Below are 21,926 nucleotides of genomic sequence, written 5' to 3'. Positions count from 1 at the left end.
TAGTGAACCCTCATAGTGGGTTGCTTGAGGCAAGGACATAGGCACAATTGCTGAACCTTGCAAAAAATCTGGTGTCATTCTCAACCTTATCTCTTTTATATTTCTAAGCATATTTATTTTGAAATATATCTGTTGTGAATGCTGTGAATATTTTATTTTTATTGTGTTGAGTGGATTAATTATTGGAATCATTGCAACAACTCAGTTGTAGCTTAGTACATCTTTATTAATTAAAATTTTTTGTAGTTAAGCATAAGTTTCGATTGAAATTTGATGTGAACACTGATGTTTGGGAGGAGATTAATTATTTATTGAAATCATACCATAAACTTGTTTATAATCAAAGCATACCTATATTGATATGCTTGAATGCTGAGAATACTGCTGCTATTAAGAAGTTAGATTGCGTGTAAAATAATAGTTAAAATTGATTAAACTTCCGCATAATTTTTTTTAAGTGCCCAATTCACCCTCCCCCCTCTTGGGATCACACCACGACTTTAAATTGTATCAGAGTTAGGTTGCAATAAATCCTAACAATTAGTTGCATAAAAATCTAATGGCAAACCTAGGTGTGTCCCCATTTGGTGAAGGTCAATCCTCCACTAGGCCTCCAATTTTCTACGATGTTTATTACATCTTTTAGAAAACCGAGAATGAGAATTTTTATTCAAACTATGGATTAGATTGCTTAAAGAGTTATTATCCAAGGCATATATGTGCCTACAAAATTCATTCATAATAAGGAAGTGTCTAAAACTGAGAATGAGATGAACGAAGTTGGCATGAAGTTAATGAAAACTAACTCAAGTGCCATGAATGCCCTATACTGTGCGTTAGACGCAAATGAATTTAATAGAACAATGGGTTGTAAGATGCTAAAGAAATTTGGGAAAAGTTAGAAATAACTTATAAAGGAGCCATAGACATCAGGAATAGTCGTATAGACATGCTCATTAGTGAGTATGTGGTAGGTTCACCAAGACTTGGGTCCTTAACTACCAAAAATAATATTTATAAAACCTAACTATTCCCAAGTTCTGTAGAAAGTAGGTAAGTCGTGTATTGATCCACGGGGAATAGAGTGCAGTTATCAACCATTTACAAATTATTTTATTAAAGCTTTGTATAAAAAGAAGTGTAAAGGTGGGATTTTTGTGGTGTTTCTAACAACTAATGGAAAGCATGTAAAATCTAAAGTACCCTATGCCTACAAAGCGATGCTTTGACTTGAATCTGATGCTGAATACCTTGCCTCTGACTACACTTCACCAGTTATCCATAGAAGTACTAACTCGAGAATCTCAAGCCAAGCGGAAGAGGGTCATTCGAGGGCACAAGGTAGCAAGGGTGCACCAACCGTCCGGAGCACAGTCGGGAACCAGAGTATACCTAGTCTCAACAATCACGAACACCTCCGCGGTTTTGTAGCCAACTACTTTTATCTGGTAGATAATGTAGTAGTGCTTATCCTTATCTACAATCTTTCATCAAGATCAAAGCAGTAAATGAAAGCGATTAAAAGAAAGCATATAAATGAAAGCTTCAAATTGAAAGCATGTAAAAATCATCCCTTGGTATTCGAGTTGTCTCTTATAAAAAATTGTCCCTAAAACGGAATGACCATCTAATCTACTCAGAAAATACGAGAGCGTTGCCGGTTGTCACAGGTCGTTAAACACCTCTTGCACAATCCAGAACTGGTATTGAAATCTAATCTAACTAATGTACATTGGCTCTCAATGGTGTTTTAGGTTTGTCACTAACCTAAAATCAACAAAAGAGGAACCCTTAGAACATATTCGTAGCTAATATTTATACACATTAGGTTTTACAAGGTTTGAATTTTGAAATAGGAAAGTTTAGCACAAAATCTCGCACAAAATATTATCGTTGTCAACCAAGTCGCACCCTGTTTTTCCTTGGTTGCGCCTTTTTAAAAGTTATTGGTCGAGATCTAGACCTGGTCGCCCCTGAAGGTTTTGCTGGTGGAGCTGCTGGTTGAGATCTAGACTTGGTCACCCCTCAAGGTCTTGCTGGTTGAGCACTTGGTCGAGACTCTCAGTATTTCAATCTTCAGTTCAACTTAGGAACTCGACCTGGTTGCCCCTCAAGGTCATCCTGGTTAAGCACTTGGTCAAGATTCTGGGTATTTCTTGGCTTATTAAGCTTCGGTATCTAGACTTGGTCGCCCTTGAGGGTCACATGGTCGAACACTTGGTTGAACCTTGCAGCATCTCTTCTTCGATCTAAACCATGACATCTGCAACTTTTGCCCTGGTCACCCTTTGTGTTAGCTAGTCGCACCACATGGTTGAACATAGTATTTTTCTATTTTATGTGTGTTGAGGCACTAGAAGTTTGGCTGGACAACTGATTTGAGCTTTAAGTATTTCAAATACTCCCTTGGCTTCTCGTATGGCTTAACTCCTCAGTTTTAACTTGTTTTTCTTGAAACACGAACAAACCTTGCATAACTCTGAAATATGATAACAAAGGGCATATACATGATAAAGGAAGACAAAACAAAGGTAAATGAGGACCTAAAATCATGCATTTTAGGGACTCATCAATATGAAGCATTTGGAATGAACCCTGATGAATCTATCTCTAGTATATAAGCTAGGTTCACTCATATTATTAACTCTCTCGATGCTATTAGAAAGAATTATCCCACCTATGAAATGATTAGGAAAATTGTTAAAGGACTCCCATCCAACTAATTCAAGGCAAAATAAGAAGCTTGATCAAATGATCCTATTTGGACTTGACTCAAACCATCATAACGATGTGTAAAAAAACACCACTTGAATGACTAGTGCAATATAGATTAGAGCCAATGTATCATTCCTTTGAGGTAAAAAATGGAGATGGTGATGGATAGAGCATGCTTCCTAATTGGTTGGTCTTATTTGGATCATGCCCAAAGTACCATGACATCACTACCAAAAGAAATAGCCTTTGGTGACATCTAAATAGTGATGTCAGGCTAGACATCACAAAAAGTTTCATGCTTTGGTGACATCAAATCCTTGATGTTGCTAAAACCACCCAATTTACTAGAAAATGAAGCCCTAATCTTTCAAAAGCTAAAAAAAAAATCCTTAATTTCTCAAATTCATTCTTGGATAGCCCTATCCAATGCTCATCGCCTGCCTCATTTAGATCCCGCGTGCATCATTGGGTCTCTACCACATTTGCAGGTCATCACCACCCTTACTGTCGCCGCCTCACTTGTAGGTTGCCACCTTTTTTGCTGTTGTTGGCTCCCTATGTGGTTATCACCTGTGTAACGACTTTCTTATTCTACAAATTTTTTTTTCCATATAATATCCAATATAATAGTTCTGGAAAATCATAATCAACCTGGTCCCATGAGTATTAGGAAAATACCTGAACCACAACATAGATTCCTAAGCAACAGGAAACACAAAATCATATACATATCAAATTGTCCAACCAACACAATACCAGAGTCTTACTACATCTGTCATATACATAAACGTATTCCAAAACATCCAAAAGTGGCTTAGGGTCGCCACCCAAAAATCTGTCAGACCCTAGCAACAAGACTTACCCTTCAGATAGGGTAAAACAGCTGAACTCTAACGATGTGGAGCTTTATCCGTTCTAATATCTGGGGCTGCTGAAATGTTTAGATAATTAGGGTGAGATAACTCTTAGTAAGGGAAATAAACTAATATCAATGTGTGGAAACATGAGTATTTTCGTATTATACATATAACAGTACAAAAACATACTTGATAAAATTGTCTGTATCATATGTAAGAGAAACATGTTTTATCATATCATGGTATAACATACTGAATTTCTATACACATAAATAATCTCATATAACTCTACATAGAAAAAAACATCATGGATGGTTTGCTAGCTGGTGTCATGTCTTACCCCCACATGACTGGGTTGTGCGGCCCAAAGGTGAGACCTAGCAATGGCTGGCCTACCACGCTAGATCGAAAAAAGGTCTGTAAGTACGATGGGTCTGCCCCTCCTGGTACGGACACCAAAGGGAAGCCCGCGCTACGATAAATCACATCGACTGCCAATCTCCCACTGCCCCGTACGGCAAGCGGTAATACAAACATAATCATGATCGTGATCAAATAGCTACGGTACCACGATTTGTGGAAACCTAAACCAAACCAACTAGGTTCTGATAACATATAATGCATTTTGAAATAATGATACATGACTATTTCATAATAATAACTATCAAGTTAATATTTTCATAAAGTTTTGCATAACATATAAAAAGCTCGGCCCGTACGCTAGTATTTCATATAAATTCCTCAGCCCGTACATCTACATATCATATAAATTCCTCGGCCCGTATGCCGACATACCATATAAAAACCTTGGCCCGTATGCTGACATATCATAAATATAAAAACCTTGGCCTGTACGCCGATATATCATATAAAATACTTGGTTTGAAAAAATCCCTGTATCATTTAACATTTTTTTGGTAGCAATAAAAACATACTTATTTTGTAAACATAATATTCCATCATCATAATTTTCCATGCTAAATTTTACTCATGCCACACAAAGGAGATATTAATCATATTTCTATTCAACAACCTTATTTCCAACATAATTCTACAACATACATGTTTATCTGAAATTAAATGCTGTAAAATAAAATATACATTTTTATAAAAATCCTAACTTAGTTTATCCCTTTACCTGACTTCTGGAAAGTCTCTAAAATAACCAGTCCTACACCCGTAGGATTCCCCGTTCAACACCCAGTAAACAACATCGTCTCGAACAAAATTTCAGTATTTCTTCGAGTACTACCTATTATATAACTGTAGAAAATCCAAATACTAAATAAAAAACTTTACCCTGAATTTGGGATGGAGTTCAAGTTAGCCCCACCAACGATCCACACTGGCAGACTTGAAGAGAACTTTCCCAAGAGTGTCGTGGTTGCCTCGGATCGTCGAACCGGCAAGAAACCGAACCAAAATCTTAGAGAGAAGGGGAGGAGATGAACATGAGAGAGAGAGAGAGAGAGAGAGAGAGAGAGAGAGAGAGAGAGAGAGAGAGAGATGGTTCTTCGTGTGATTTTTGAGTGAAAAATCGAGTTTAGGCTATTTATATACCGACTTTTGTCGATGAGGCCACGAAGGAAGTTTGTCGACGAATGCTTATTCCTGATCAACGAAATTCAGAGCTAAAAATAGCCTCTCGGTAACTTCTCGTCGACAAGACAAGTATCCCCGTCAACGATCCCAATAAGCATTTTCTTTTAGGACCTGCTGTGACCTCCTTTACAATTTTCTTTTTCTCCCTCTTATTATTTAAATACCATATTTCTCTGGGTCTCTACAACCTGCCTCACTTAGTTTCCATATACATCATTGGGTCACTGTCACCATCATAGGTCACCACCTCCCTCGTTGTTGCCACCTCCAACGAAGGCGCCGCCTCCTTCGCTGTTGTCACCTCCTTCATGATCATCGCTTCCCTCGCAGTCGCTGCCTCCCAAAGCACCATTGGCCTAGCACCGAAAATGCAACTAATGATGGCCAGAATAAGCAACTTGATTGAATGGTCCCATCTAGACTAGACCCAATGCATCAACCGAATGATCTCATCCAAACTAGACCCAAATCTAATAATAGGTTTTTAGTGAAGAATTTAGATTCATCACTAAAATCTTAGTAATGATAAACTTTCAGTTAAAAAATATTGTGAGTTTTAGTAACGGTCTCGATCCATTCTTTTAGTGACGTTTGACATCCGTTACTAATACTCAATTATTAGTAACTGTTTTGTGAATCCTCACTAATGTTCAGTTCATACAGTAGTTATAATGACTAATTTAGAACTGTCACTAGACTGTCACTAATAAATAATAGTGACGATTACCTATTATTTGTGACGATTTATGTCCATCACTAAAAGTCTATTTTTTGTAGTGAGCGTGCCAAACTTTGTGATATCAATGCTATTAAACACTTTACAGTAACAAAAAAGGGAAAAAAATTGAACCACAAATGCACATAACAAAACATAGTCAATTTAAAGGAAATTAATTAATTAAATATAAAAACTTGTTGAGTACAATTAGCTTCAATGGTAGATTCAAGAATAATCTCGCAAGTCTTTCAAAACTCAACAACATATAAATTACACATAGAGCGGTGTTAATCACATATTCATGGGGAAGTTAGACAATTTAAAAAAAAAAGAAAAAGAAAAAATGATTTTAAACAAAATTTTGGTTTAAAAGATATTGAGAAACCCCAGTTCACAATATATATCAATAAACACATCGACCTTAATGCTTATTGGCATCGACGATACTTGCAACAATCACTAGTACACATTCATGATGGCAATAAAGTTTCGTGATGATAAAACTATCCATTTTTGTCCTAAACTTGAGGTCTAGATGAAAATGGAGGATTAAATGTCAGCTTAGAGGGACATTTAAATAGGGAACGGTACTAGAGTCGAGTCTCTTGAACTCAATTATAAACTCACTAGCCTAAAATCAACATCCTTGCATAAGCTTGGTTTCTTCACATTAATCAAGATTAGAAAATATGATACCATGATTAGACAACTTGAGAAATACCTCTTTAGCGGCATCAATTCAATAAGTATTTTATTAAAATTACATTATTTTAAAAGAAATATTCGCATGCATTTCTACTAATTAAGTATTTCTATTTTTAATTGCCAATCTTTACTTTTGAATAAGAAACTAGCCCCTTAAGGCACAAGATCAATTGAACCCATCCAATGAAGCAAATTTAAAATCCCACCACCATAATTACTTGAGGAGTGTGATCAGCTGGACGGGACATAGTGCACTATTCGGATGAAGGAGATCAGTTGAACCCATTCCCATCCATCTCTATTATCCAAAATAATTAAATTATATTTTACAGGAACTTGAATAACTAGCTTTTAAGATTAATTGTTCTAAAATATGGGGAAGTCGGCAACTTGGTTGTGATCAGCATTCATCCACTCAATGATTAATTTCCTACAGCAATGATTTCTATAGTCAGCTTAGTGTCACTCTCTGGTAGTTATCCTTTCGCACAGATCCATGTATGGCTAATCAATGATAAAGTTCCATGAGGAAAGTGTATATATTTCATTATTAATTAAGAAAGAAACATATGTATAGGGATACAGTCCCTCGCGAAACTGATGGTTCCTTTCACGTTGACTGAAAAAAACAAAAAAAGAGATTAGCTAAAGGTCTCCCATTGATACTGATCCAAATATCCAATCATGTTAATCACAGTCTTGCAAAAAGTTACCCTTACTCATGCACTGAATCCTAATTAATCCGTTCCCCTCTTCTCAAAGTAAGATATTTTTTTATAGTAAGATGTTAACAGACACAGCCCATTTCTTTAAGCTTATCTAATATTGAGGTTAAATAGACTTATGGGAATATTTATGTTTTTTCTTTTCTAAAGAATAGTTATAAGATTTTTGTTATGCATATCAAATAATCAAATGCTTAATTATTTGCGCTCCCACTCTCAAAGTAAGACCTCTTTTTGGAGATCCTATTGTGTCGATATCTGTTGTGCAAATTAATGCATGCCGAATCGATTCGTCAATGTAGCAACTAACGATGAATAATACGGAAACTCAAACACACAGATAATAAGAGCAGTAAACACACAACACACGAATTAACGTGGTTCAATAGAATGCCTATGTTCACGGGAGCAAGCAACGGTTGAAATTCACTATCTATCAAAATCAAGGTTACAACATTGTATTTATGCCAACCTTACACGTATAGAGGGATTAGAAAGTTCCCTAAATATCCTTGTATCAATCCCTAAAGGATTTGCTTCCGAATCCCCAACCTAGTGATCTTCCCAATTCAAAATTTAAAAACAGTGCCGAACGAAACCGCCAACGGTTTCTTCCTAAGACTAAAACCATCGATCTAACTGTTGACTCACTAGGCAAACAGTCGATGGTTTTCTTTTGCAAATCAGCTTCCTTGTTTTTCCTTAACATGCTTTCTTTGTACGTGTGTTACACTCAATATGAGCCACATGCTACAGCAATCTCCGCCTTGGCGATTATTCATCCCTTAGGAGAAAACAAAAACATAACCCACAGCTCCACCTAGGACAATAGGTTGGGATGCCTCCAATCTAGCATTTGGAGACATGAATCAAGTCCAAGTAGTGCTTAAACTGGTCCATGGTAACATGCTTTGTCAACATGTCTGCTGCATTCTCAAAAGTGTGAACTTTCTCAACTAGTAGTTCACCAAAAGAAACCAGTTCCCTGGCCTTGTGAAACTTCAAATTTATGTGCTTGGTCTTCACACAATACACCTTGTTTTTCACCAAATAAATGACACTCTAACTATCACAATGCAACTGAACTCGACCTTACTGAATACACAGTTCCTCGACTAATCCTGTACTCCCCAAAGCTTCCTTGGTAGCCTTAGCCACTGCGATATGCTTTGACTCAGTTGTAGATAGTGCAACAAGAGATTCAACCATGGACTTCCAACAAATAGACCCTCCCACAAGGGTGAATACATACATTGTGGTTGACCTTCTATCATCCAAGTCCCCTGCATAGTCTGCATCCACATATCCCACAACTGAAAGATCACCCTGTTGTCTACCAAACATGATGTCATAGTCTGTAGTACCACTCAAGTATATAAAAATCCACTTAACTGCATTCCAATGCTGTCATCCTGGATTTAAAAGAAACTTACTCACCATACTGACAGCTTGTGTTGGATCCGATCTTGTAGAAACCATAGCATACATCAAGCACCCTACTACACTATCATATGGAACCTTTGACATGTCTTGAATTTCATCATCTGTCTTTGGGCACAGAGTGGTAGACAATCTAAAATGATTTGCCAATGGTGCACTCATTGGTTTTACATTATCCATGTTGAACCTCTCCAACACCCTTTCAACATACCTACGCTCAGATAACCATAATCTTCTAGAAGCTCTATCCTTGTGAATCTTTATCCTAAGAATCTTCTTGGCCACACCCAAATCTTTCATGTCAAATTCTTGGCTCAATAAAGTTTTTAATTTGTTGACCTCAATCATACTATTCGTTGTAATCAGCATGTCATTCACATACAACAACATAAAAATGAATGAATCATCATCAAGGCTCTTCACATAAACACAACAATCATACTCACACCTCCTGTAGCCAATTTAGATCATATAGGAGCCAAAACCACTTGTGCGACTTCCTCGAAGACTGCTTCAGCCCGTAAAGTGATTTCTTTAATTTACAAACCAAGTGTTCTTGTCTGGGCTTACTGAACCCTTCTGGTTGTACCATGTAAATCAACTCCTACAAAAAACCATAGAGAAATGCTATCTTTACATCCATCTACTCCAAATGCATATAAAAATGCGCCACCAACCCCAAAACTGCCCTAATTGAAAAGTATTTGACCACAGGACAAAAGATCTCATCATAATCAACTCCTTTCCTCTTTAAGTAACCCTTTACTACTATACCAACCTTGAATTTTTCTCCTTTTTTTTTTTTTTGGATATTGCTTCTTTCTTCCTACACACCCATTTGCATTCTATCGCTATTTTCCCCTTTGGAAGCTTCACCAACTCCCACGTCTGGTTCTTATGCAGAGACATCATCTCCTCTACTATAATACCCATCCATATACTTTTCTTTTGGTTGTGCACTGCCTCTTGAAAAGTAGTAAGATTCCTGCTACTAGTAATAAGTGCATAAGAAGCTAGATCATCAAATTCATACCTGGTAGGGTGGCTTAATAGTGCTTCTGGGTGTGTCTATAGCTATACTGTGATGTTGTTGGTCTTCTGAGTTAAGACTCCCCTCCTTCTGAACATTGTCATCTCTACCTTGAGTCTCTAGCTCCACCCGCACCACATGCTTATTGCTGCTATAGTTTTCTGGCACCTATTTCTATTCTTCCTGAGTACACTGCAAAATGACTTTCTTAATAAAAATCACATCTCTACTAATTAGAACCTTGTTTTCCATCGGATCCCAAAGCTTGAACCCTTTCACCCCTTTTTGATACCCCAGAATGATACACTATCTAGACTTTGCATTAAGCTTCGATCTCTCCTCACTAAAAACATACATATAGGTTGGACATCCAAACACCTTCAAACCAGAGTAGTCTACCACGCTGCATGTCCACACCTCCTTTGCTACTTTCCCATTTAGTGCTGCCCTTGGTGATCTCTTAATAAAGAAACATTTCATATTTACTGCCTCTGCCCAGGAGTTTTTTGCAATCCCTACATTCAACTTGAGACAACGAGCTGTTTCAGTTATTGTTTTATTCATCCTTTCCACCACACCATTCTATTGTGGTGTCTTTCGTACTGTGAAGTGTCTCCTAATGCCATGCTACTTGCGTAACTCCATGAACTTTGAATTTGTGTACTCAGTACCACTGTCGGACCTGATACGGTTAATCTTACTTCCAATCTGGTTTTCCACTTCAGCTTTCCACAACTTGAAGTTGGCAAACATGTTTGACTTGTGCCACATGAAGTACACCTAGACCTTTCGTAAGTAATCATTAATAAAACTCATGAAATACATATGTCCTCCCTATGATGTTATCCTTACTGGCCCCCAAACATCTGAAGCAATTTAGTCAACAATTCCCTCTGTCTTTTGTGTGGTTGTCTTGAACTACGGCCTATTCTATTTCCTAAGAAAACAATACCTGTAGAAATTCAGCTTGTATGTTTTTACACTCTTCAAAATATTTCTATTATGAAGCTCCATCATCCCACACTCACCCATATGCTTTAACCGCATATGCCACAACACAATGCTATCTGACTCAAACTTTACAGTTGCAGCTCCACCTACAATTGTGGTAATGTAGGACGAGGGAGGGTGACCTAGTCCTACTATTAACCCTCAAATCAACACATACATCAGAAAAACATTAAATTGAGGATTGTATCAATCTAAACAAAAATAGTATAAAGTAGGCTATGTTTCATATGTTTAAAGAATTTTGAGAATATATATAATTTGTTCCGAAATTCAATCACAATGGTTCTTTCACAAAGAAATCAAGTTATATGCAGTAAAGATACTATTTCAAATATTCAAGAACATAAGTCTATGTTAGTATAGAAATATTCCCACAATTGACAAGAGTAAGTGTAAAAATATTGAAAGTTAAAGGTTCTGGGTGACTTCAGTCGCCTGAACTCATTACAAAAGAATTGGTTTTTAGTGATAAAAGTATTAGTGCTGGTTTTAAAATCATCACTAATAGTATCGTATTAGTGACGGTTTTTAAAAAAGCGTCACTATTGGTGTAAGTATTAGTGACGGTTTTGAAAACCATCACTAATACAACACTATTAGTGACGATTCTAAAACCGTCATTAATACATTTGTCACTAAAAACTAGTTTTCCAACTCAAACTATCGTGGGAAACCACTTTTTGCGCGGAAACTATCACAGGAAAATATTAGCGACATTTCTTGGGATATTAGTGACGGTTTCAGGTCATCACTAAAATATACTCATTAGTAATGGTTAGTTAACCGTCACTAATAGTATTGCATTAGTAGACAAAGTCAACAATATTAGTGACAGTTTTCTCAACCATCATTAATAGCCTATTCTTAGTGATGAATTTTCTAAATCGTTACTAATAGTGTTTTTTATTTATAAAATTTAAAAAAATTTATTTAACTATATTAGTGACAGTTTATGAAAACTATCACTAATAGAGCTCTTTATCAACAACATACATAAACTTTACCTTGAGCTACTAAAGTGTTGTGTTGATTTAAGAGTAATCCCAAGAGGGGGGCGGGTGAATTGGGTATTTTAAAACTCTTTAAAACTTATTTACCTCTTAGTCCTTCTTTCTAAATTTAACCAATTACTTATCAAGTTCGTGTGAGGTTATTCAACATACACACATGCAATATAAGTAATGAGGTGCATTGCGGAAATTAAAAAGATAAGGGAAGAGAGAATGCAAACGTGATTTTACGAGGTTCAGCCAACTCGACCTACATCCTCGCCTTGAGCAACCCACTCAAGGATTCCACTATAATCCCTGCTCCTTAAATTGGGACGGAGCTTCCTTTACAATCCGCTGCTTATAAGAGGTACAACTTCCTCCTAATCTGCTGCTTACAAGAGATACAACTCTATCCTTAAACCCAGTTCGTAACCCGAATCGCGATTACAATGAAATATGTAAAACACTAAAAGTTGCTTTTAACAAAGCTAGTGAGTACAAATGAAATTACTAATACATAATCATATGATGAAACTTGAAGCTCAGAATGAATGTAACGATATAATCGTTATATGCAAAAGTATGATTCACTAACTCTCATTTTTATCAAATCTCCCAAAAATATTTATATAAATCAATACTTTTGAGAACTTAGGTCAAATCTTTGAATACATAAACAGCTTTGAAGATTGCAAAGATTTGAAACACACTTTGTGTCAACAATATTTCTCTTAAGTTTTCAACCACAATATGATCGTTGTAATATGCAACTCAATATATATATACGATATATATTCCAAAGATCAAAACACTGAATATAAAGTTTTCCAAAAGAACATCCCTCAGTACAATATATATATATATATATATATATATATAGTTATGAGCTTCTAAGGATATTTAATCAAATGGTTTTAAAGTTTTCAAAATATCAAGTCTTTAACTAAGGACACACTTGAATGATAACTATTTAACCAATGCCTAAAGAAAAACTTTCTCAATTAATGAACTTGTCAAAAACACTCTCTATATGTATATGGAAAACTCAAGATCAATCTCTCTAATAATAATATCCAATAACAGATGATGAGATGAGAAACTCTTGAAAATAATAAATGGATTGACTAAACCTCAATACCAAGATGAACTCAAGATGTGTAAATGAATTCCCTTTGATTTTCTGAGTTGATTTACCCAAGCTTGATGAGTATAAGTTGGAGTGCAGGCAATCGTATAGCTATATGCTCAAGTTTCTTAATTCTCTTTCAAAAAGATGTTCTCTTCTCTTCTCATTGATCTTAACTAACGTACTATGGTTTAGATGTTCAATATATAGGTATTTTTCCTTTAGAATAGATCTTAGCCATTGGATCAAAAAATATCTCCCGAGTTCTTTTATTAGAAATTAGATTTTTAAGTTTTCCCGCAAGTTAAGGCGACTGAGGTCTAAGGCCCAGACGACTGAAGTTCCTTAGAGTTTTGAAAAAGTAACCTGGATACAGGGTCAAATGACCAAATTTTGAGGTTCAGAAGACTGATGTGTCAAGTTCAGACGACTGAAGTCTAAGTTTAGTCTTCTGGGGCGCTTCTGACAAGTTATGTGTTTCACCATTAATTCTTCAAGCAATTGAATTTAATTTTCGATTTTCTGAAGAAATTATTCAGACGACTGAGATTAACTTCGGTCTATTAAAGTGGCAACTTTAGGTGACTGACCATTGACTTCGGTCTATTGAAGTTCCCAAATCTTGAATTTTTTCTATATACTTTGAAAAACTGCTTTGCTCTCTTTCTTCGCTCTTTTATAAAAATATTTTATGGGGTTTTAAAATTATTTCTAAGCCCATGAATGTCCCCTAATGATGTTCATGAAATGCATAAGTCTTAAAGTTATTCTAGGGTATATATTGAGCCTCAAACCAAATCATATGAAAATGTAAAGACATTGGTTCTAAGTACCCATTCCCATGACGCTCTTGAACTTGTTGCTTGCATCTTCATTCTTGTACTCTTTGAGTTCCATGGATTTACCAAGATGTATATGCTTTAATCTTCATGGCTTCCATGACTTTTCATCCTTCTGTGCATGCTTAATATAGTTCTTGTTCACAATCTCAATGCATAGATCAAATACCAAGTGATTTGTCATTATCAAAACCGAAATGAACTCGTAGAGTCAACAGTCTCCCCATTTTTTATGATGACAAATACACGAGCAAAAATATAGAATAAAATGGATTATTCCTAACAAGGCTCCCCCTAAATTAATGCATCAAAGATTTAGTAAGTGAAATATGCTTATGCCAAATGAAAAATGTTCGTGTTCATACATACGTTGTTTAGCCTGATTCCAAATGAAATATACTCATGTTCATACACAAGTTGTTTAGCCTGATTCTTCTCCTATAGTCTGATCCTTATAATTTGATTCATCTTATAACCCGATTCTTCTTCCCATTTGCACAATTAGTGTTGTCAACCATTTTTGCCCATTTTTGCTTAAAGGCAGATTCTTATTTTTGCCTAAAGCCAGATTTTCCCCCTTTTGACATCAACAAAAAGGTGTATAATATTAATACATGAGTGGACATAGTCTTATATTTTTATCCCCTTTTAAGTCTTAAAGTTTTGAACTTATTTAAGCATCAAATTTGAAAAATTTTACTTCTCCCCTATTTGACATCAATCATCCCCCTTGCTAATGCATAAATCTGTGTTGTGAAATGTAAATTGCATTGTGAACATACATAGTGTGCCAACTGTCAAAAATTATGTGAGGATACCAATGTTGATTAATTTGATATCAAATGAGAACAAATGAGTCAAAAGTGAAATGTTTTAACAAATTGTGAATATCAAGTGACGTTGCTCTCCCTGAATTATGTCATCTAATATAATTTTAGGCAACCTCTCGACTATGAATCAAGCCTAATTCTCACCTAATTTGGATAAACCTATCCTTCGCAAGTGGTTTTGTGAATATATGTGCCCATTGTTCATCTGTGCATACAAACTCAAGTGTCACATCTCCTTTTTGCACATGATCGCGAAGAAAATGATGTCGTTTTTCTATATGTTTAGTTCGTGAATATAATATGAGATTCTTTAAGATGTTTATTGCACTCGTATTGTCGCATCTTATAGGAATTGTTTCATAGCTTAATCCAATATCCGTCAGTTGTTGCTTCATGTATAGCGTTTTGTAAAAGGCTTACTCCGCCCAGAAAGGAGCATACTTAATGGAATCCTTTGGTGAAATTGACCAAAGGCGAGGACGTAAGCTAGGGATAACCCAAACCTCGTAAATCTTGGTGTTCTTCTCATCCTTACTCTTTTTATTTTCTGCACCAATATTTTCTTATATATGCTAAGTGCAGGTTGCAGGGCTTAAAATCAAAATTCAAAGAAGACTCTTAATTTTAGAAAGTACGTTTTAATTAACCGTTTGCGGAAACCCACAATGGTGTACGTTGGTTAATTTGCTAAAATCTTGATTAAGAGAAGCGCAATAAAATTTCATTCAAAATAGGGTTTGCAAATAACTACAGCGCTGCCATCAAAAAGCATAAAATTCTTGAATGATTGATTGATTTTCATACTTTGATTGGTTGGATTGTATTTTAATTTTTCAGTACTTTGTGGTGTGATTTGGTTGTGATCATAAGCTAATTGATTTACTTTCTTGTTGTTGCATTAAAACAAGTAAGAAGTTGAAAAGAGGTTAAATTTTTAATTATTCCAATTCACCCCCCTATTGGAAAAGCTACTCTAATTTCAGCATCCGAGTGGCTGGGAGCGTGTGGATTGAATCCGCAACGTGGCTTTATCATTGTCGTTGTTAGGGGCATTGGTCGGATGGCTCTCAAAGGGCCACATGAGGCTGGGCGCATGTGGAAGATGGGTTCCCAAGTGTCAGTCATCGAGTGGAGGAGTGGGCATTGAAGGGATGTCTCGTACAGCGTGATTGTAGCCATTGTAGGGAGCAAGGATCCGACGGTTGGGAGCGGATGCATCTAGATTAGCAATGTGTTAGCATTTGAGTCATCCGGAGAAGCTTCGATCATGGGATGGGAAACAGAGCATGCACGGATTGATGACGAGGAAAAATCTTGGCCATGTCCAAAAAACACAACACAGACGGCTGGGAGTTGACCACGTCGCTCCCCTAATGAACGAAAGAGATGCTGCCACGCGTCAAGATCTAGTGGATTCGAAGTAATAAATACTTAAGCCAGAATTTTTTTGTTTCCTCATTTTTTCACTCTCCTTTTCTCTCGAGTACACTCTCTCTCTACTCTCTTTCTTCTTCTCCTTCTCTTCTCGCCTCTGCTCCTCTACAATCCTTCAAAGAAAAAAAAACTAAAATCCTAACCCTTCTCTTCCTATTTGAAACAGAGCCTCCCTAGACCTTTAGGTGTAATACCCCGAACCCGAAACTAGGGTCCGAAGTGTTATTTAAAATATAAATCTGATACCACCTTGTGACACCCCGAACCTGCCAAGTGGGGCGCACGTGCCACGTGTTCCATTTACCTACATATGATATTCTAACATCAATTACGCAGTAGAAATAATAACAATTCCTCCATAATATACTAAAGTATCTACACCTATATAATTTCTAGAGGTATTCTCCAAACAACCAGTATCACAAACATATATATACATCTTAGAAAACTTAAACAAACCCAGAAATTATACATCAAAATTCTATACCCTCTCTCTCTAAAAAATGCTACACCAATCCCGAGCTCACTAAGCTCGATCACGCAGAGGTTCTAAAAAAGATAAAATTCATTTCAGGTGAGACACATCTCAGTAAGTCGGAATAGATTTAACACCAATGTGTGGCTATCATGAGGTTAAGTGTACAAAATATAATCACCATTTATAAAATTATCAAAATTTTGAAACCATTTTGTGTCCCTACTCACACACATATAGAATATTTTACTAACGAGAGTTCTTAAGGATTGGGATGATTACCCACTCATACAAGTAGCACCCCTCTACTCTGATATGCAACCGAGCATGGTTACAACTGATGCTCATTAGGGCACTCACCTTACTCAGTAAGCCCTCAGGTGGATAGTTTGTCTCGTATTCACACACATTCAAATAATTATTTATCAACGAAAATTCCCGAGGATAGGGAAGATTACTCACCCATTCAAGTAACTTCCCTCTGCTCTAATATGTTATGTAGCCTAGTATGGCTACATTTGATATTAATCAGGACACCCGCCTTTCTCAACAAGCTGTGGACCGAAGAGTTTACCTCGCCCTAAATACATATAATACTACTATATATAATACATTTAATACTACGATTCACATTCGCTAAGATTGAGGCATTACGTATTGTCATCCCTCAATCCAGCCATACACATTGGGTACTCGCTGAGAGGCGTCACGTATCGCTGTCCCTCATAGCAAGCGCCCCAGGATAAATCCTGAGAATTGGGGTGTTACGTCTCGCCATCCCCCTGTGCCTTTCAAAATAATCATCATCGGGGCAATACGTATCACTGTCCCCCAAGACATTACTCAATAATCATCACATAAATCTCACTTCCACATTTCACATTCACATTTTACTTTCTCCGTATTCCCATCTGCATTCATATATTCTATTCTTGTTTTATTCGCTAGTTAAATTAACAATTGTGCATTTAGAACTCACTACCAGATGGATAACACACTGTCATGCTTCCTCCCATGACGGGTTGTGCAGCCCGAAGGTTGGATTTAACCCTGGTCGGCCCACCAGAGTTAAATAAAAAAATAACCTCTTCAGTCTGTAAGTCAGATTGGCTTTCCCATTTTGATCCGGACTCTAGGGGGAACTTTACCCTACACAGCATAATCAACCATCGCATCTCCACATTCTCCCCAAGACGTTTGGGTGCACTATCTCTTCAGAAATCACGCGCAACAGTACTATGCATAACATGAAACCAAAATCTACTGGAGTTCTCAAACCATAACTTGCAATTTAACATTCACATTTAACTCTGATTTAACAAGCACACATAATAAATATTCTGAACGCATTTCAGTATTTCCAACATCTCATAAATATATATATCATAATTCATCGCAATATATTCTTTTTACTCATGCCACATGATTTATAATAATACACATATTTATACAATTACTAAAAATAAGCCAACCCACATTCATCATTCACATTACTGAAAATGCACATTTAATTATCTCCACAATTATTCAGAAAATTCTTTACTTTCATTATTCCATTTTCACAAATGATAACTAATAACAAAGCCCTAGGCTCAAAATCACAGTTCAAATGGTTGGATTTTCTAAAACTCGCATAATAAACATATACTTACACATATTATTTTTCCATTTTAACCGGTAAATTCACAAAATTACTGGATTAATATATTCCCCTTACCTGGTTTCCTGAATTATACTCGCGGGAACCCCGAAACGAGGCCTGCAGTGCTCACCCGAACCTTGATTCAATAACCTGAATTCAATCAAATCAACGCTAAATAAAATACTATTTTAACATTTCATAAGCCCATAAATTTCAAATAAACAATTAAACTCCAAAAAATAATCAATTTTCTTAATCCCCTAAATCTCACCCTCGCTTTGGAGTGGTGCCTAGGACCCCCAAATTAAAAATTTGCTCTGTCCAAAATGACGATGGTCAAGACTAGGACCCCATGGTGGTGCTTGATCATTGATTTAGCTAAAGATTTTAGGAGAAATTGAGGAAAGAGATGGAGTATACCTTTCCCCAAGAATGGTGCCTAGGTCGCTCGTACGAAAAATCCACTCCAGTAGGAATGTCGGTGGCGGAGATAGGAACCCAACGGTATTTTTCATTTTATGATCGGCTAAATATTTTCCAAGAAAAAATGAGGAGAGAGAGGAGGAAGGCGTAGGAGTGAGAGAGACGTTGAGAGGAGAGAGAGAGAGAGATGGATGCTCTCTCTTGTTTAAGTTTTACTTCCTATATACATAATTTATATATCATTATATTAATATTATATATATATATATATATATATATATATATATATACACCTTACTTTATCCATATATATATATATTCATTATATTATTTATTTAATAAATCCAATTTAATAATGTTTAATTAATAATCAATTTAATTTAATTTTTTTTTCTGGGTTACTATATCAAGAGCTCCCCTTTCTCTCTCACAAATCGAAACTTTACTCGTCTTTCTACAAAAAAATCCACAAAAGCCCCAAATTCACCTCTCAACTTCTCAATTCTTCCTCAAAAGGCCCTAACTCCTTCTTCAACCCTCCTCGGAGAACTCTGCACTTCCTCTCTAACACTCAGCCCCCAAGCTTTCTACAACTCTTGAGCATAAATCATGTGCTCTTTCCCTCTCAACACTTAGACTCTCACCTCTTTTTGCCTTTGTCTCTCCCTGATCTCACTCCCTCTGAAGCTGGGAATGATGACCCATCCTCTGTCCCTCCGATAAACGATGAACTCCTCGGGGTGTCCTGAAGGAGAGGATTGGTCTAGATCCTCAAGGGGGCAAATCTCCTCAGCTACCAAAAGTACCATAAAGATAAGTTTTTTTTTTTTTTTTTTTTTGTTTTTATTTTTATTTGAAGTTTGATTGTTGATTTGGATTGGGGTGATGATCTGGATTTTGCGTTCATGATTTTGGGTATCATCGAGTTCGTGTTGGGGCTACTGGTTTGTTAGGGTTAGGGTTTGGGTTGAAGATGAGCTAAGTCGTCCCAACCCAATGAGCAGGGCCCGGGTGTGTGTTTTTCCAAATGGGCTTTGGCTGCGTAATGATCATACGTCTGTAATGCATTGTATGTCCCATAAAAAGCCCCATTCTTCTACCCTTTCCCAGGAATCGATGACTATTCATAGCTATTACCTTGACACCAAGTTTGACCCAATGCTTTAATTCTGTCCTAGTTGATCCTGATTCCACATTATAAGTATAAATTCATACGGAGCAATTAACGAATTCTAGCGAAATAAAAGATCTACGTGACTAAATTTTCCTGTTCAAAAGAATATAGGTGTTGCAAATAGGCTTGTTTTAATTTCATTGATGGGCTTGGACTAGAATTTTCAAATGGGCTTGGTTCATTTTTTAAAAACAATGGGCTTCAATTATTTTTAAATGTGCTGGTTTCACTTTCTTTAAAATAGATGGGCTAGTTTAGTTTAAAAACAAATGGGTTGGGCTTAAGTTTAAAACACAACCGGGCTAGGGGCATTTTTAAAATGAACTGGGTTTGGTTTTAAAACACAAATGGGTCGTGGGGTTTTACAACGAGGTTGGGCTCTAGTTTAAAACACAAGTGGGTCGTGGGGTTTTAGAATTAAATTGGCTGGATCTTGTGTTGCAGGTTCAAAGGAACAGAAGATCCGAACCCTAATTCAAGTTAGAGATTTGGATTGGGGGATTTAGATCTTAGTTTGGGTTTGAATTTGAATCAAAGGATCCAAACTCCAGTTTGAGGAACTGGTTCGGGTCTGATGTTGCAACTCAGGTTTGAGAGTGAACCTAAGTCTCAGACATGGATACCTGCATACATACCATAAAGTGATTCTCAATTGGAACTTAGGAGAGAATCAAATTTACCGAATGGCCTTTTGTGATGCCCCGATTTTCGTACAATTTTATTTATAATAAATAAATAATCACGTCATAAATCCACAACATCCACAAATCAGCCACGTCAATAATCCTAGTACCATTCATACAACCCGACCCGCATTGGGTACCGGGTAAAACCTAACAGCGGAAGACAATATACACATATCAGTCAGAATACAATACCCAGAGTATCAACATACATACAAATATTCACACTACCTTCCCATACTGAAAATTACTATTCAACTCTAGGGGAATTACATCTCCCCTAGTCCAAAAACTCACCTTATGTATCAGGGTCTCAGCTCCCTACTATCACGGAGCTCTATCACCCGGCTGGTCTCTGTTCCCTGAAAAATTTAGATAAATTGGGTGAGATACGTCTCAGTAAGAAAGAATAGATTATTTACAATGTGTGGCCAAATGAGTACAATTATAATACACTTTACTTTTCAAATCACCATTTCATCTGAGAAAATACACTGATATTCACATACACATAATCATATAGATATACAACACAAGATTTTATAAGCTTTAAAATCATTTATCAAATTCAATGATTTCCAACACATACTTACACGCGAAGTTCCTGAGAATAGGGAAGATTACCCGCCCATACAAGTAGCTTCCCTCTACCCTAACACGTTATGCAGTCGGGTATGGCCACATTTGATACCCATCAGGGCAGTCACCTTACTCAATAAGCCCTCAGGCGGAGAGTTTCACTTCGCCTTAATTATTTATATTATTAACTCACACTGTTCCATTTCTCAATTTTATCATTCTTTATTTCTCAATTTCCATTCTTTCTTTCATTCCTCATTTTAGTCAATTTAATCATTCTTTCACTTTTCATTTCCACTTTACTTTCCGGCTCATGAGTATCCTCGGTATCAAATACCAATATCGTGTCTGTAACTCATGGCCACCCTGAGGATCTTTCTATACACGCCATGCTTCCCCCCATGGTCAAGGTTGTGCGGCCCGAAGGCTAGATCTAACCACGGTTGGCCGACCTGGTTAGATCAAATATCATATCACATATCGCGTCTATAGTACAACTGGCCGGCCTAATACCCTGATCTGGAGTTAAATGGCCCAACAACCCTACACAATGGCACAATCAACTATCACGCCAAACGCTCCAAGAGTCCGTGTGGTTGCACTAACACCACTCACAACGGTACCATGCTAAATATCATAACCATCCAACAGGGTTTACCACCACATACCCGCAATCATTATGCGGTATTGGCATTTCATCAATTATATTCCAGTATATCACAATTCAGTTCAATATAAATATTCTCATCATTTTCTGTGCACATTTCATCATCTCGTAACATCATATATCATATTTCATGTATTTTGCACATTTTCCAAAAATACTCATTTCTCATGCAAATAATTTCCACTCACAAATAATACCACATTTCATTATTTTCCAATATCAATAATTCACAAAATCCCATTTTCCAGGCAAAACATTT

The sequence above is a fragment of the Malania oleifera genome, chromosome 12, assembly GCF_029873635.1.
Source record: "Malania oleifera isolate guangnan ecotype guangnan chromosome 12, ASM2987363v1, whole genome shotgun sequence".
NCBI lineage: Eukaryota > Viridiplantae > Streptophyta > Magnoliopsida > Santalales > Ximeniaceae > Malania > Malania oleifera.
The sequence above is the reverse complement of the archived record's forward strand: the minus strand, read 5'-3'. Positions refer to the sequence as shown.